The sequence below is a fragment of the Macaca mulatta genome, chromosome 8 (genome assembly GCF_049350105.2).
Source record: "Macaca mulatta isolate MMU2019108-1 chromosome 8, T2T-MMU8v2.0, whole genome shotgun sequence".
NCBI classification, from domain to species: domain Eukaryota; kingdom Metazoa; phylum Chordata; class Mammalia; order Primates; family Cercopithecidae; genus Macaca; species Macaca mulatta.
The window spans coordinates 124,780,380-124,799,675 of NC_133413.1; the positions used below are offsets into that span (position 1 = coordinate 124,780,380).

General features: G+C 35.4%; 1 pseudogene across 1 annotated transcript; it reads right to left on the reverse strand.

The window, feature by feature from the left end:
* Positions 1 to 881: 881 nt before the first annotated feature.
* On the reverse strand, positions 882 to 2,925 carry LOC106995967 (stomatin pseudogene; annotated as a pseudogene). Its single transcript, XR_001442426.3, has one exon. The product of XR_001442426.3 is annotated as a stomatin pseudogene (transcript).
* Between the last annotated feature and the right edge of the window lie 16,371 nt (positions 2,926 to 19,296).

A 19,296-nucleotide genomic window follows, 5' to 3' on the forward strand; every position in this document is an offset into this window, starting at 1 on the left:
ACTTCAACCTATTGGACTATGAATTCACAAGGCAGAAAAGTCAAGGTCATTTGCTATCTGGAGACAGGAGAACTCAAGGATCCAAAAGCACTGTTACTCTTAAGTTGCAGAAGAGATTTTCAGCCAGGATATGGAGCCTCCTGGTCCTCAAGGGTAAGCCACCTCACACAACGGATAAAACCATCATTTTAAAATTCAATATATAAGTGCAACTTGAGTTTAAGTTGCACTGCTCCATACCTCTAATAAACTCAGCTAGGAGCCAGGATACATGGTAGTTCAAGACTTCCTAAAATAAGCTTGAAATTGGGGTACAGGGGAAGGGACATCCATTGGCTGGATGGACACAGTGGTTCAGCTAAGGATAGCTATAAAGGCTCGTGCTGGGAAAGAAAGCTGTTATTCTTAGACTTCTCTAGGTGAACTCAGAGTCTCAAAGAGGAAATGTTACAAATGTCACCTGCCAGCTTTCTTGCCAGTAAATAGAATGCCAGGTTGCTCAGATTCATAGACATTTGCAAAACAGAAGATGTCTCCTAATATTATAGACTAAAAAATTGCTGTCCAGAGAAGCTGACCAGTTCCTCTTTCAGCATCAATATACATGATAGAAGAATGACTAGGTAAGTTTAAAAAGATCTACGTCTATATAGATATCGTAAAGTTTGACAGTATCTACCCAAGATAATTAGACATTATATAGTCAATACATTGTGAATTCCTTATACTATGTAATGAATGGGTTTGTAATCAAGATATTTCACAGTGTACCACAGTTAACAGCATGCAGATAGTAAAATATAATGGTTTCCTGAAGTTATCCCTTAAAAAAGTATTTTAGTCCTTAAGCTATTCAAATGGATATATAACAATTGCATATAGAATGTAGAGAAAATTTTATTACAAAATTAAAACTATTTAAAACCTGATATATGAAAATAGGCAACAGTGAGAAAAAAGCACTTTTGTGACAAATATTTAGCTAGTTTGAAAGGCAGAACACAGAGGAATCATTTACTCACAAAGAAAGCTCAAAGAAGTTAAAACATGGATGTATTTTTAAAATGACCACTATAGTAGTGAATTTAAAAGTCTTTGAAGGGTTAGAGTAATCTTTTTCATTAGTCTTGACTATTGCTGGTTCTGACAAGTATAGGCAAGAAATGGCTACTCTCAAATAAGGATTATTCTGAAACATGGTCTGGAGTTAGAAAATAAATGAACATTAGGCGAATTTTCTTAATTAAGACTCTGCGCCAGGCGCGGTAGCTCATGCCTGTAATCCCAGCACTTTGAGAGGCAGAGGTGGGTGGATCACCCGAGGTCAGGAGTTCGTGACTAGTCTGATCAACATGGTGAAACCCCATCTCTACTAAAAAAAAAAAAAAAATACAAAAATTAGCTGGGCGTGGTGGCATGAGCCTGTAATCCCAGCTACTGGAGAGGCTGAGGCAGGAGAATCTCCTGAACCTGGGAGGTGGAGGTTGCAGTGAGCTGAGATCATGCTATTGCACACCAGCCTGTGCAACAAGAGTGAAACTTCATCTCAAAAAAAAAAAAAAAAAAAAGACTCTCCGGCTCCGGAGTAAGGCACACTTGACCTAGAGAAGCTGGCTGTGGTGTAAGGTCATCCCTTTCTGCAAAGCATTTATCCAGTCAGCAGTGTCAGGTGGCAGTTACAGCCCAGGTTGCCTCTGGCCTGGGTGCTTAGGGGGTTCAGAATGAGTCAGTGGAAGTCAAAACAAGAGGGATCTAACCTACTACGTAATAATCTAAACATACAAACTTTTAACTATTTTAAGACTAACAGATTACCTTCTATAATCACCAATCTCTCAGTATTTACAAGCTAACAATTCTTTCACCTATTTTTATAACTGCTATGCATTCTGGGAACACCACAATTGACATATGGAAAAGGAAAAGCTCTACCCTCTTTTTATGAGTTAAAGGCTCATTTGGTCCCCCACTTCATCCTTGGAAGGGTAGCGCTCATTTCTATGCTAGCCTAGATGGCCGTGTTTTGCCCCTGTGATTCCTTGCAGCATATCTATGGGCAGAGGGAAGACAATTGTTGAGTTTTTCTCAGCAGCAATGGTGGTCAGTGTCTGCAGGTACCGGGGCTGAAGGGCTGCAGGAGATTCAGTGATGACCATGGAGGCTTCTTTCAGAGCCCTGGATGCATTCATTTCTCCTTCGGCTGCAATAACCTTGGCTCGGGCCTCACGGGACGCTTCTGCTTCTGCAGCCATAGCTCTCTGGAGCTGCACAGGTAGTTTCACATCCTTGATTTCCACACGCTCCACCTTTATTCCCCAGGCATCAGTGGCATCATCCAGAGTAGACTGCATGTTGTGTGCGATTTCTTCTCTGTCAGAGAGGATCTGAGAAAGGTTCTTGGTGCCCAGAACATTCCTCAGAGTAGTTTGTGCCAAAAGACGGATGGCTGAGTCAGCATTGGTGATATTTGCTACAGCCAGGGTTGCATTCTGAACTCGGTAATAGACCACACCATCCACGCTAATTGTCACTGAATCCTTAGTGAGGATCTCCTGAGGAGGAATATCAAATGAAATAGTTCTCATGTCCACTTTGATGAAGCTGTCAGTGCATGGCAGAATAAAAAACAAACCAGGTCCTTTGGCTCCTCCTTGTAAAATGCGACCCAATCTAAAGATGATGGCTCTTTCATATTCTTTTATAATCTTTATGCACATCCAGATTGAGATTGGGAAAGTTATAACTGTGAATAAGAATGAGAATGCCACCAAAATCCATCCGCAAGGTCCAAGGCCCTTACTGGGGCTGTCCTTGAAGGAGTCGGGGAGCCGCTGGGCTTCGGAGTCCGCTGTATGCCGCTTCTCGGCCATGCTGCCCGAGACGTAGTGGCACTTCTCCGTCCTCGTCGCCAAACCCGGAGCCGCCGGGCAACATTTTGAAGTCAATACTAAAAGTATGACATATTAAAAATTCGGGGATCCTGCTAAAGCTATACTTAACAGATTTTGAAATCTTAAATGAATCTGTTAGAAAAAGAAAGGGTAAAATAAATTGTTTAAAAGTTCCCTTCAAAAAGACAGAAAATTTCCACAAATTAATCCTATCCAAGTGACAGAAAACGAAAAGATAAAAATAGATTAGTGAATTAGAAACTTAAAATACTATAGAGCTACAAAATTGAAAACTAGTACTTTGAAAAACCTAATGAAATGCTAGAAAAATTGAGATTTTCAAGGTAGAAATGGCACATAATAATAGTACTAGAAATAAAACTAGTGTCATCACATGGATCCTGGATACATTTTTAAATATAATAATGAATATATTAATAAATATTTGAAGAAAATTACATTCAGGTAAAATTTAAAAGTCCCTAGAATAATTTAAATTATCATACATTTTTCAACAAAAGGAAAAAGAAGCAAGTCCTACTCGTTATGAAAACAGCATATCTTTTATAGCAAAAACAAGAATATCATAAAAAGGGTATGTTAAAACCTAATAGTCTTCTGAAAATAGATGAAAGCTTAAAATATTAATGAGCCAAATGTAAAGATGTATAAACAGGTGAACTACATCATCATATAATCAACTTTATTCTAAGAAAACAAACCTGGTTTAATATTTAAACAGCAATAAATGAAATTGACATTCAACAGACAAAAAAAGAAGAAAACTCTTCTTCTCAAAGGCATTGAAAACATATTTCTGAGAACTCAATATCCAATAATAATGATGATGGTAAATGTTAGTAAACTAAGAAAAAGAGGAAAGTTAGTGTAAGATAAACAGTGAAATTTGAATCACTTATTGAAGGCCTGGTGTCAATTACTAAATTGTGGTAACTGAAATCCACATATATCACAACCATGCAGTGAAGATTGTCTGTAAAAACATCATATTAGAAGCGAATAGAAATTTTGAGTATAAATTATGTCAAAAAGATGAGACATTATGTCAAAGAAAAAAACTTCAATAAAAATATAACATATTTCATTTTAATCAGGAGATATTTTTCATGCCACAAAAACCCTTTTCAATATTTGACATCCCCTCAAACATTTCTATTTATATATAATATAATCGGTGAGGCCAGCAAGGAAGGACAAAAGTGTAGTGAGACCAGAAAAATATTATCTTTTTATGTAAAGTATGTATTATTTACTAAAAGGGTAAAACAATTCAGCAAAAGTGTAAAAGTGCATGTTCAAGATGCCTATGGATGTTTGTTTTGTGAATGCTATTATGAGAAAAAGGCATTCATTTTGATGACTCCATTGGTTCAGCATGATCTGAAATGAGAGTGTTTACAATTCATAGTATTTTTAAATAGAAATCTTATTGAGATTGAAATCAGCAGATGAAAGCAAGAAATAAAAAGGTTTTCTTATTAGACCATGAAATGAAATAAATTCAACATAAACATACAAACAATTCAAACTGTAAAGAATAATTATTTGATAAATTGTTTTCAAGTTTGTTCATAAGCATATTGTATTATTTCAGTTTACTGAGCAGTTACTTTTTTATCTCAGAGCACATGAATATTTACTTTTATACACCCTAGATGCAAACTTGCCTTGCCTAAATAAAATTTTGAGGAAAAAACCTCCGATCGAGTAGTTACTTACTATTTAGTAATGATAGCATGAATTTATTGAAACCAGATGTTTTAAATTTTAATTTAATGTTGTTATTAAGTTGATCTGTGATTTAATGAAATATTATTTTAAAAATAAAAATTGAGTAATTAAATTAGTATGTTATTTATACAATGCAATTTTTTAAAAAATACCTTGAATTTACAACTAACTTTACCTCTGCCATTCTTATCATGACTTCAAATCTGATTACATTGACAAGTGGCAATGTCCTAATAAATCCCTTGGATTCCCTTTTGTAAAACAATACTAAATATAAATTATATCTATTTTCCATGAATATATACCAACTATGCTGGGAATTTATATAAAATATTAAGAAATATTAGTATCTTTAAGGGATAATCAATAGATGACTAGTTCTCAATTATATTATGGCTAAGACATAACACATATAGCAACATGCAGGGTTTGGATTAATGACAAAGGACAGATAATCTACTAATAATTAATTCAGCAAACATTTATTTAGAACCCAGTACATGTAATATAATCAAGTTATGTGCTAAAGGTATGAAAGCATTGAACAAACGAAATCAAATGACAACACAAGAACAATGAAAATCATTGCCTGATCTTCAAGTCTTTTGTAGTACACTAGGAGACCATACTAGGATGCAAATGGCTAGAACATAAGAAAAAATGTAATATGTAATATGGAAAGTATAATCAATAGTTCTGGGACTTCGGAATTGATTGATTCATCCAGGTTTTTAAGATTTGGGAAAAGAAACGTAGACAAAGGGACAAAAAAACTTCCAGGTTTTGTCTTTTGGCAGCTTTGATATTGAATCTCAGCTGTTAAAATATACCTCTAATATATTGTATCATCCTTATATTTCCTTCAAAATTGCCAATATTGTCTCCATCTACTCTTAAGTTTTAAGTCCATTTTGCTTTAATTTTCTTTTCATTTATGTTACTTGGATATCTTGCCTAAGGGATTTCCTTCTTACTATTTTAGCATAGGGATAAAAAATTTAATGACATGAAAAATTAACTCACATTTATAATACAAAAGATTTCTCATTTCCAGAGGCAGTCTACAAAGAGGTGAAATTATTCTAAGGGATTTTGCCTAGGTTATGCGGATAGACTTCGTGTAAACACCTATGATATTTCAACTGGGAGAGATCTTTAAGTCAAGGAATATAATGACATAATAGTCTATGCACACAAAATGAAATTTCTAACACATATCAGGCATTTGCTTCAAACGACTCTTGAATATCCATGCCTGAGCAGTCTGAAATTATTGGCCATTTCTAAATGATGTTTATCCTTAATTTGGAAGGAAAAATGGATTTAAACCATCATTTAAAGAACAAGACAACATGAAGCAAATTCTTTTCTACCTGAGATAATTTATATCTGTTTTGGCAAATTAGATGATGAAATAAATGTATAATATATTGTTCAAAAACTTTGTATATCTTTATACTATTAGAAACTTCTCATGCTTGCCACTTAGTAGTATTTCACTTAGGAAATAAAGGATCCTCTCATTTCAATCCAAATGAAAAATGAAATATGATTTGAGATCAACAGTGACAATCATTTTGAGTTTAAAAGAGGGAAAAAAAGAAAAGTCACTTTTTCTCTAAGAAAATGGTGGCCAGATTATATCTTCGAAGATCATTTAAGGCAATCTTTTTTTTATTAACTCTGTGAGTTAAAGATAGCTTCATCAAAAGAAAATCAAGAAACCAAAGGAGCTAGTATGTGGAGCTGATTTAGCTTCACTGGGGTAGGAGAATTGTTTGAGTTTTGTTGGAAAACTTTTAAAGAAAGTCCGTGTCAGACTTTTAAATCTTTCACCTATCAGATTAGAAATACGATCAATTATTTATGTGGGGCTCAGTGAGGAGAGTAAAATCTCTTTTGACTTTTGGCCAGACACTTAATACTCATTACTTTTCAAAAGTTTTGACTTTATCCAGTAAATAATAAATAAATATAAAGCTGTTTAAGGTTTCTGTTTTCACATTTATTTTTTCATATTTTAAAATTAAATATATTTAAGAAGAGAGCTGGCACTGTATTGATAAGTGAATTAGCAAAAATAGAAATTTCATATTCCTAGGAAAATTATATTTTGTATTATTTTGAAGATTATTATGTATATTCTTATGACAATACTAGCTCAGAATTATATAGTGTCTTGAGAGTGTACAAATGCGTTGCATAGTTTAATTTCAGATCTCATAAATAAACCATATTTAGGGAATATTCATCATTTTAGGGCAGAATACACTGAACCCTGAGAAACAATTCATTTTCTGAGCACCTCCCATCTCTGGAAAGGGCTCTGCAAATGGTTTCCATCAGTCAGTGACCTAGAACATTATTTCTAGTTTAAGAAAACAAATTGTAAATGGTTACAAAATACACTGTGTTTTCCTGGGAGGCTGAAACACTAATCTCACCTAGTAGAGTGTCTATGAGCATCAGCTCTACATACAAAATACCTAGATTTAAAATGTGTCTTCACTTGCTGAGGAACCTTATGTATCCAGTTGCTTAATCTTTCAGAGCTCAGTGTTCTCACTTGTAAAATGGACATAACTGTGCCTACCTGCTGGCATGGTGGTGAAGAGGAATAAGATAATTCATATAAAGCACTAAAAAATACCAAACAGTGTGTGCTCAATAATGGTGTTCAGTTATTACTATTATGAAACTTTTTTTTGTGGATGGAAGTTGTGATGATTTATTTTAGGTGTCAAAAAAATTGACCGGGCTAAGTGATACCCAGATAGCTAGTAAAGTACCAGTTTTGGATATATCTGTGTGGTTGTTTCTGGAAGACATTAGCATTTGAATCATAAGACTGAGTGAGGAAAATCGGTCTTCACCCAAAGTGTATAGGCAGTATGTAATTCCTTGAGGACCTGGATAAAACAAAAGGCAGAGGGAAGCTGGTTTCTCTCTTTGTTCTGGAGCTGGGACACCGATCTTCTCCTTCCTTTGGACATCAGAACTTCAGGTCCTAATCTTTTCACACAGCGAAATACACCAGTGTTTCCTCTTGTTCTCAGGCCTTTGGTAACACACCATGGCTCCCCTGGTTCTCAGGCTTTCTAGCTCAGACTAAATTACCACCTTAGGTTTCCCATTTCTCCAGACTGTGGAGGGTATGTCATAGGACTTCTCAACTCTATAATCACATGTGCCAATTCCCATAATAAATCCTCTTGTTTATCTATATCTCTATACATTAGTACTGTTTCTCTGAAGATCCCTGACTAAGCACAAGGATCTACATTAAAAAATCATGGATTCTCAATAAGAATGAAAGAAAACTAGTAATTCAAGTCTTAATAATAACACTAATTTAAATATCAAAATATAAATAATATAATCTAAATAGTAATATATAGTGAAATTAATAAATGGACAATTCTATGTATTACCTACAATCTGGATATCCATTGAAAAAAATCAAAACTTTTCTTGAACAATTGGATAGTCAACCTAACAGATATGTGTCCATATTTGTAGAGTATGTGTGTGTATGTATGTGTCTTTACATACATGGATAAATGTACATAAGTACATAAAAATGCACATAAGTGAATTTACTAAAACTATCTACACTTTTCATTGTTGTAAATTCATATTTTATGACATTTCTCATAGTATGTCAATAATATTTAATAAATGCCTTTTTTTCAAAATCATGTGGACAATCTTTCCTGTAAGTATAATCTTGAGCTAAAGAGTTATTTTATATTCTGTGCTATAACCATAAGTCTTTTCAAAACAGAGTATCAAAGGAATGACTTTTTTAAACAAACACAACAGAAATTCACTTTTAAGATAAGTGGTAAAACACACTAAAGACAAGATAATCTAAATGGTTAATATTCTGTATTCTAACATCTCAGTAGCAAATATAATATAATTTTAAAACGTTTTCAGCTTTTATAGTGTGAAATTCAGTTAAGAGTTTTCATTTTCAAAAATGTTATATCAGCATTCTTCTCTTTCTCTTTTTTAATACTATCAGGTGTCAAATAATAATACAAATATCTTTATTTGTAGCTAAGGCAAACTTGTCATATTCAGGTATATAATATTTTAGTTCTAATTTCTATATGCTTAGCATAATTGTTATCCTGTCATTGTTACCTAGGTAATTAAGCCCTTAAAACAAAATCTTTTTGGACATTGAGGAAGGCCTAGCTGAAAATGTCGGGTTCCACGAGTTTTTCGTAGATAGCTGAATTTTCTTATTTACTTATACAAATGTTTTTCAGACATTAAAAGCTAAAATGTATTTTTACTTGCTTGAACTGAATTTTCCTGTCAAGTAGACAGGCCAGGAGACTGGGACTAATTTAAGAATTAGGTTAAACTGTTCCTCAGCTTAGACAAATTGAAAAACAAAAGGAATCAAAGAAGCCTATAAGACTCTAAATTTATAACCGATTTGTGTAAGATATAGCAGAAAAGTAAAACAAAACAAAACAAAAACCCACCATTCAAGACAGAGAATATTTATAACTTAGGTATATCTTGCATCATATGGTAATAGTTTTTGTCTTGCACAAGCCTCTAGAGACATGTCTAAAACATTGGTCAATCTGAAAGATTGGATTAGCAGTCTTCTGAGGATGATTCTTCATGAGAACCTGTATAAAACTAAGGAGAAATCTTCTTTTGGAAGCAATGCAAATCCTGTGTGGCAGTTGCTTTGGCCCTAGATGTAAAATATTCGCTCACAACCCAGGGAAGGGCACTTTGAATGCACACACAATTTGCTGCTGGGTTGGAAGAAATGTGGGTTTCAAAGTGAAAACATAAATTATGAGGCTTTGAATTATCAAAAAAGAAAGGAAAAGCCCCTCAGATAAGACTGGTGCTGCAAATTTTATAAACTTCTCAATTTGGCAAGTAGGCAAGAACGCCTCAGCTTCCATTCCCTGTGAGAAGGGAGGATTCACCCCTTTTGCTAAAGACAAAATGCCCACACTAGTCTCATTCTAGGAGGTATCCTCAAATTTGTTTTAAGTTCAAAGGTCTTGCTCTCTGGACAATTGTCATAAATTGCCCCTTATAATGGGAGGCTGAAACTATCCTGATTGTCTCAGTGACTCTCATATTCACTAGATTTGAATTAATATCTTTACAGGCTTTTACAATAGTTCTTTATTACACTTAATATTGCATCCTGGGAATATAAGTTCATTTGGTACACCTATCCCAGACACTGGAGTTTGGCCTGATTTCTAATTTTTATTTGTATTAGGCTGGTATTTTGATAACCTTATGTAGCTTATTAATTTTTTGCACACCTTAAAAGTTGGGCACATGAGATACAAATCCTTGATTAATTCAATTTTTGAGGTTCTGAAGAAACTCACCCTTAAAGAGAGTGAAAATGACTCAGCTTTCACCTTTTGCAAGAACTCCAACTCTATACAGGCTTCCTAACAGACACTGCATAAGATTAACGTTGAAAAAGTCACCATATTTTGACTTTCTTTTCTATTTTAACTTGCAATGATTTAGTCTGGATCACTTAATTTCCTTTTGAAAAATGTATAATGGGAGGATATGTATTCAAACATGTTGACATTTTATTATTTAGTATGCTCACACTGCCCTCTGATCTTATTTGAGAACCTCTGGTGAATTATAATAAGCAATGTGGATAAAAGTAAATTTGCAAGAAAAAGATATTAGGGATTATATTTTTAGTTAAATTATTTGAACCCATTTTCAAAACATTTAATAACAAATTTCAAGCTGCTTAACAAAGATCCCAAAGGAACACTTGAAACAGCAGTGATTGCCATGAGTGACAGTATGAGAATGTTCTGAAAAGATTAGTGGGCGTTGCTAATTAACTGTGAATTTGCTTATGATAGAAACACCTCTGGCTGACCACAGACACAATTATTGCATTAAAGGTATAGAAAATATAGAAAAATAATATATGATTTCCACCCTCAGTTTTATCTTTCTTCCAACTCCTCATTGAAAGGTTTCCTTAGAAAAGGGTGTGAATTATTTTACCGGAAACAGGAGAAAGAACATAGCATGTTTATCTAAGTTATTCTGGGGATATTCTCACATTCAGAGAACATTCCATAAATGCTTATTTATTCTTACAAATGTACATTAGTCAAAATGTCTTTTACCTGCTTTCTAATCACCCGGAATCGTTGAAATACCCTTGTTCAAGATTTCTGCAGCACAATATTGACACCAGAGATATATTTCATATGAATGCCTTGTTTATAGTACTATCGTGTGCTTTTTGAAAGTAGATTCTATTTCACCTATAATGCCTGTCTCAGGACCTATCAGGACGTGATGAATGGAATCTGAAAAACAAAAGGAATCAAAGAAGCCCATAAGACTCTAAAGTTATAATCTATTTGTGTAAGATATAGCAGAAAAGTAAAACAAAACAAAACAAAAACCTACCATTCAGAACAGATGATATTCATAACTTAGGTATATCGTGCATCATATGGTAATAGGTTTTGTCTTGCACAAGCCTCTAGAGACATAGGTGTCTAAAACATTGGCCAGTGGATTAGCAGTCTTCTGAGGATGATTCTTCATGAGAACCTGTATAAAACTAAGGAAAAATCTTCCTTTGAAAGCAATGCAAGTCCTATGTGGCAGTTGCTTTGACCCTAGATGTAAAACATTTGCTCACAACCCAGGGAAGAGCACTTTGAATGCATATTCAAAAAGTGTTTATGAAAATGAATTAACTTCATTGTAAAAGTCTTAAGTTCACCAACAGTGTATTATACATCTTTTGTATAACTTAGAATACCAAATGTAGCTAATACACTCAAAATATACATGTAGAACCAATGATAACATAAGTAAGAATTGACAGTGTTGTAAGGCAAGTATCATTTGTTTAAAAACAGAATCAAAATCCAGTAAAATAATTTTACATATATCTTTATATGATTACATTGTTTTCTCCTTCAAAAAATAAAGCCTGTTGTTACTGTTGCACAGAACTAGGCAAGGATTATATTTCATGCATCATAGAGTAGAAAACTTTGGTTTGTATTTCGGTTATGTAACTGGGCAGGATAACCAGCCAGAGTCACTAGACACCCAATAGAGTTCTAGCTGCTATTTGGTTCCTCTTTGTAGTTAATATCAAACACATGATTCTGTAAAGAAATTCATTTAATCCATCAAGATCACTGAAACTATAATATGTTTGGAAAGGCATGGCAGATGGACCTTCATAAATTGTTAATATTATATTACCATAAATGTAAACCTTTAAAACAAAGTATTTTCTTGTCATTTAATTTTTTATCTTCCCGTTTTCCCCTCAGCATTTCTTCTACTCTTGAATGAATCATAGGGACACAGAGTATCTGTTGATTGCATGTTACTTAAAGGTATGCTGAGTTTGAGGAGTTCTTGAGACAGCTTATATATATCCAACTGGAGTTATCCTCTTAAATTATATTGAAAATTTCACTTGTGATTAGAACAGCATGTAATAGAGAAGAGAAATGCAATCATAATGAACTTCTCTCCTGGCAGAAAAATGCATGCATTTTTAAACCAGACTTATCTTAATCTAAATTTGGGGTTACATTAAGAAAATGATATTATATAGTTCAACTTAAATTTCTAATTATTCTATTATTATCTAATTTGTTGCATTTTTATATTGAAGTACTATATAATTGTTTCCTCTGAATATGTATCTCTGTACTTTATGGTTACATAACAATCATCAAATGGCATGTAAAGATGAATAACCTTTGCCATGCTGTTTACTCCACTGTCCAGTAAAGCAATTAGTTAGGTAGTAATTATAGTAATTATAATAATTACAATTACAAATAATTATAATAAATGAACTTCAGTGTTACAATAGATACATGGATATAAAACCAAAACTTAACATTTTTTTCAAGGGCTTGTATTAAATAATATTAGATCCACACCTATTATTACATTGAACAATGCAGGACAAAGCATACTCTTCTGAATCTTTGTTAAACAATACAAGAATGAGACATTTAAAAATAAAATAACAAATTAGCTGTTTGCACCAGCAAATGCTTGCCCCTGGAAGAGAAGATTACACACCATGTTGAATGGTTCAGGACTCATCTCAAGACCTTCTACTAGCTATGCCAACCAGTCCAAACTGATTGTCATAAAATTGGTCCATACCCAACCTGTTTCCCACTTTGCAAGACACAGATCAAAAATAACACAGCTGAAGACAAAACCTTGGAAACATCCTTGCCTAATTCTCTTACCTTGAGATATGACAGGAGTGAAAAAAATAGCTTCGGTGATTCAGAGGTTAAAGACTTTATTCAGCTGATGTGCATCAGGAAGCAGCTGAAGGCCAAATACAAATAACCCCTGAGTCAAAGCAGTAGTGTGGATTTATATAGCTAGAAAAAAGAAGCATGTTTCTTTATGTTTTAGCTGAAGTAGCACTTTTCCTTATATCCTACTGCTACAAAACCTATGGTTATAAAAGTTGAAAATTGTTTTGGGTTTTCATGCTTATCAGTAAGGATTGTTGGTGCAATCCCATTCAGGAAACTCTCAGAACAATTATTTTGAAAACTATTTTTGCAGACTTTGTAATTTTTAAAGGTTCAGAAGAAGCACAGATAACAGAAAAAAATGAAGAGGAAAAAAAAGAGACTAAAAAAATTACGAGGAGGTAAAGATTAAGGCAAGGGAAATTGAGGATTGCTTTTAATCCTTTTACTGACACTAACACCCTGTAAAGATAATATTCCCTTTTCCTACAGTAAGTCTAACACATTTAGCTTTGCTTGATTAATACATTCTTCTGATGTTCCTCTGGAAAGTTGACATTTGACAGAATAAAATTTTGGAAGGGTCATAAATAAGGGAAGAAACGTGACAATTAGAAAAGTAGCTTGTGAAGAAATTTGAATTTTAACTGCATATTAAAAGCTTTTATCTGTTAAGGAAATGGAGAAAATTGAAGATAGAGCATGGAAAATATGGGTAGTTGTAGTTTCCCAGTGGGGATAACATAGCAGAAACTCACATTGCCCTGCTGCCCTGCTCTAAATACGACCAACTGTACTGGAAACAATTCAACATACAATCATAAAATGACTCTGAAATATGGGCAGAAGAAGGTGTGGGATGGTTATAAACCTCAGGACTTCAAGAACAATATTACGAGAAGTTCCTAGGGTTTCCTTTTTTATCTGTCATATAATCTGGACTGGGTACTAGAGAGATCCGCAGTTAGAAGCCCCTACATGCATAGACAAAGAGAAAAACAAATGACAACAAGAAAAGCTCACTCCATCTGTTTAGAAGACTTTAAAAAAGGAAGGCCAGGAGGGACTTAATGGGAAAACCGATGCCCAGTGGCTGCAGTGGGCCTCATCTGCCTGCAGCAATGGCAGAAGCAAAGGTTTAGGGACTAAATCCACATCTAGCTTCAACAGCAGACCTGAGCTACCTATAGCAGAGGCTACAGCAGATACCAGACAGACTAACTCACTTCATGCTTCACAAACACTGCAACAATTGTCTTATTTGCTTATAGCAGTGACCACAGAAAAAAAAAAAAAAAAAAAAAAAGAAAAAGAAAAAAGAAAAAAAGCCTGCTATCATCATCAGACTCCTTCACATTTCTAGCACCAGAAGGATCAGTGTCTTATAGCTCTTCATACACTAGCAGAATGTGACTCAGATCCTGTCTTCTAATCCTCCAGACAACAGCAAAGGGCCACACAGACTCAGTAGTTCCTGAACCTCCATCAAGCAGAGGAAGATGATTCAGGGCGTGTGTCTCCTAGCTTCTACCCAAGGGCACACAGCAAACCAGACGTGGTGTCTCAGAGGCAAAGGAATATTCAGATACTTATCTTTATTTCCCCTTCTTTTCTGAAAGATATTTTCACTGGATCAAGACTCTCTTTTAATAGTTATTTTTACTAAATTCTTTTTATAAATGTTATGCTACTTCCTCTGGCCTCAGTGACTGTAGATGAGAAAGGCACTGTCCCGTGAGTTGGTGTTTCCCTTTAGTCACACATTTTTTTCTTCTATTTGATTTCAAATTTTTTTCTTTGTATTTTTATTTTATTTTTATTTTTCGAGACAAGAGTCTTGCTCTGTCACCCATGCTGGAATGCAGTGGTGCAATCTCAGCTCACTGTGACCTCCACCTCCTGGGTTCAAGAGATTCTCCTTCCTCAGCCTCCTGCCTCCTGAGTAGCTGGGACTTCAGGTGTGCACCACCACACCTGGTTAATTTTTGTATTTTTAGTAGAGGTGGGGTTTCACCATCTTGGTCAGGTTGGTCTCGAATTCTGACCTCAAAAGATCTACCCATCTCGGCCTCCCAAAGTGCTGGGATTACAGGCTTGAGCCACTGTGCCCAGCCTGTATTTTTTTCTAAAGTTTATTTATTGTGTTTCTTGGTAAAGCTTTCTTCGGATACCTCCTGTTTATCATTCACTCAGCTTCTTAAATTGATAGACTTATAAGCCTATTGCCAAATTTGGTAAGTGATCAACCATTATTTCTTTCAGTATATTTCAGCCTCATATTCTTTCACCTACCCTTTTGAGTCTCTGATAATACAAATATTGGAACTGTTATTTTGTCACAGCTCCCTAAAATTTTGTTCTTTTTTTTTTTTTTTCCAGTTTACTTTCTGTTTTTCAGATTGGAAATATTCTATTGATCTCACACTAAATCTATGTTCTGTCATCTCTACTCTACCAATAGGCTCAATGTGTTTTTCAGTTTTATTATTAATTTTGTTCAGTGATATGATTTTCATATGGTTGTTGTTTTAATAACTTTTATTTCTTTCCTAAAATTTTCCAAGGAAATATATAATAACTTTTTCAAGAATCTTTACAGAGTTTGATAGAAAATCTTTGTCAGAGAGTTCCTACATCAGATTCCTGTTAGTAATAACTTTAGTTAATTGTCTTTTCTCATTCCTGCTGTATTTCTCCTTGTTCTTCATATGACGAATAATTTTTGGTTGTGTTATGAACAATTTAGATACCACGTTAGTAGGCAATCTTATTTAAATCTTCTACTTTATCATTTGGCCCCTCTAGCATGTATGTTCTGACCTAGTCTGTGAGCTATTGTTACAAAGACAATTTGTTTTCTTATCCCTTGTAATGCTTCTCTAGGCTTTGTTCTTATGGTTCCACTTGAGCTCCTACTGTATTTCTGCTAGTGCTCCCCCATGGCAGCAGAAGACAGTCCCTTAGGCCTCTGAGGGTTTTTAGATGAGGGATAGGGAATGCTAGACATGTGTAATGGGGAATGTTTTCACTGGTCTCTTTGATCACCACTTGGTGTCACTAGGCTTTCCACTTTGTTCCTCTTGTCCCTAGGAGAGGAAAGCACCTACTTGAGTTGCCTTCTACTCCAGGGTGAAGGTTCAAGGGTTATAGGGTCCTGAGTGGTTTTCTGACACTGAGTGGAAAGTTCTGAAGAATCCAACCTGCTTCAACTTGGTCGAGGGTTAAGAGATACCACGTCTGGTTTGCTGTCTGCCCTTGGGTAGAAGCTAGAAGATGCATGCCCTGAATGATCTTCTGCTGCTTGATGGATGTTCTGGAGCTATTAAGTCTGTGTGGCTCTTTGCTGTTGACTGGAGGATTAGGAGAAAGGATCTGAGTCACATTCTGCTACTGTATGAAGAGCTGTAAGACACTGATCCTTCTGGTGCTAGCAGTGTGAAGGAGTCTGATGCTGCCAGCGGGCATTTTTCACTATGGCCACTGCTATAAGCAAATAAGACAATTGTTACAGTGCATGTGAAGCATGAAGTGGGTTTGCCTGCCTGGTATCTGCTGTAGCCTCTGCTGTAGGCAGCTCAGGTCTGCTGTTGAAGCTAGATGTGGGTTTGGTCCCTAAACCTTTGCTTCTGCCATTGCTGCAGGCAGATAAGGCCCACTGCAGCCACTGGGCATCAGTCTTCCCAATAAGTTTCTCCTGGGCTTCCTTTATTCCAATCCTCTGGACAGACAGAGTGAACTTTTCTTGTTTTCATTTTTTTTTCTCTTTGTCTATGCATGTTGGTGCTTCTAATTTCAGATCTCTATAGTACCCAGTCCAGGTTATATGATAAATAAAAGAGAAAGTCCTAAGGACTCCCCATGGCATCGTTCTTGAATATTACCAAGTAGGTTCTCTGACCATAATGAAGTCAAACTAGAGGTAAATAACAGAACAACAACAGGAAAACCTTTAAGAACATATAAATTAAACCACATAATTTCAAAACAATGTAAGAGTAACAGTGTAATCGCAAATAAAGTTTTTTTAAATGCACATATTACTGAATGAAATAAAATATATCATATAAAAATATGTGGGATACAGCTAACACAGTGCTAAGAGGAAATTTTCTAACACTGAATGCTTACACTAGAAAAGAGTAAAAGTACCAAATCAATGGGTTTATTTTCTACCGAATGAACTAGAAGAAAGAAAGCAAAACAAACCTGAAGCAAAGTAAATGAAAGGAACAATGTAGACAGAATAAATTAATAAAATTACAAACAGAAAAATAGCATAGAAAGTCATGATACAAATAAGAAAAAGAAAAGCAAAAAAAGAAAAATTAAAATGGCGAATTTAAGCCTGATACGGTTTGACTGTGTCTCCACCCAAATCTCAGCTTGAATTGTATCCTCCAGAATTCCTACATGATGTGGGAGGGACACATGGGGAGGTAATTGAATCATGTGGCCAGTCTTTCCCATGCTAGTCTCATGATAGTAAGTCTCACAAGATCTAATGGGTTTACCAGGGGTTTCTGCTTTTGCTTCTTCATCATTTTTCCCTCGCCATGGCCATGTAAGAAGTGCCTTTTGCCTCCTGCCATGATTCTGAGACTTCCCTAGCCATGTGGAACTGTAAGTCCAATTAAACCTCTTTTTCTTACCAGTCTCAGGTGTGTCTTTATCAGCAGTGTGAAAATGGACTAATACAAAGCTATTTTATTTATATATATATATATAAATAAATATATTTATATCTCTTGAGACAGGAGAGAGTGGGGCCGGTTTCTCCACAGGACTGGAGTGCACCTGTTCTGCAAACCCTCCTGCCCACCAGCCCCTTCCAGAGCCCATGCTTAGCTGCTCTACAGGAGCAGTTGCACAGCCCGCCTCCACAACCCAGCCTCAGTGTGTTGCTCCACCTGAGTATTTTACTGGTGATACGGGAGCACATTAGATCCCCCAGTACTGCAGGAAAACCAACCTTGAGCTGCTGGAAGTTCCAATGCCTTCAGGGTTAGGGCACACAATTCCAGAGTACAACCAACATCTATAGCAGGCACTCAAGCATGGGAGGAGCCCCCATCCTCAGAGCACTGAAAGGGGTGAGATGTGCAGGTCCTGGGCTGAAGCAAGAGCATGGAATACCTCTCTCCTCAGAGCCAGTCCAGAAAGGTTGTGGCATATCTCACTGCTACAGCCTCTGCTCCAGGAAGTCCCACCACACAGAACACCTAACAAAGGAAACACTGGTACAATGCCAGCAATCAGCAGAGGCTCTCCCAAGGTCCAAAATGAACCTGGTGATAGGATCATCTCTCTCCATCCCCTACAGCAGACCATGCCTGTGAATTTGAGGAAGTACAAAACAGCCCTCTAGCTGGGTATTAGGCTAGCTACAGGCCATCAATCTTAAGTATCATCTGCTGGATCACAGCCCATAACACCAAAAATTATTTTGATAATATGTACACCTGTGAAAGCATTATAATTCACTCACATGTAAATGTCTTAGACAGAGCATCTGAAAGCACCCAGAAACGAAGCCAACTGACTATATTCACCTTACACAACAGTAAATGGAACATCAACCCTCCCAGATAAGAATCAATGCAAGAACTCTGGCAATTCAAAAAGCCAGAGTGTTCTTGGATTTTTTTACTGTATTCCTGGATTCCTTGGGTTGAGTTTCAACAAAGAGTGACAACCTGAATTAAAAAAACAAAAAACAAAAAAAGACAAGACCCAACCATCTGTTGTCCTCAGCACACCCAGCTCACTTATAACAACATCCACAGGCTCAAAGTAAAGGGTTAAAGAAGGATCTACCAAACAAATGGTAAGAAAAAAAAAAGTAAGAATTGCTATCCTCATATTACATAAAACAGATTTTAAACTAATAAAAATAAAGAAGGACAATGAAGGACATTGTATATTGTTAAAGCATACAATCCAAGAAGACTTTAGTAACCTAAGTATATATGCACCCACCATTGGAGCAATCAGCTTCATAAAACAAGTTATTGGTCTATGAAGAGACTTAGACAAGCACACAGTAATAGTGAGAGAGTTCAACACTCCACTGACAGCATCAGATCTTCAAGACAGAAAACTAACAAAGACTCTCCTGACCTAAACTGTTCTCTTAATAAACTGTGCCTCATAGACACCTATAAAACACTACAAGCAACAACCCACAGAATATGCCATCTTCTAATCTGCATGTGGAACACATCCTAAGACTGACCACATGCTCCATCATAAAGCAAGTTTCAATAATTTTTTAAAATAAAATAATTCTAAGTGCACTCTTGCACCGCAGTATAATACGAGTAGAAATAAAAATCAAGAAGATGTCTCAAAAC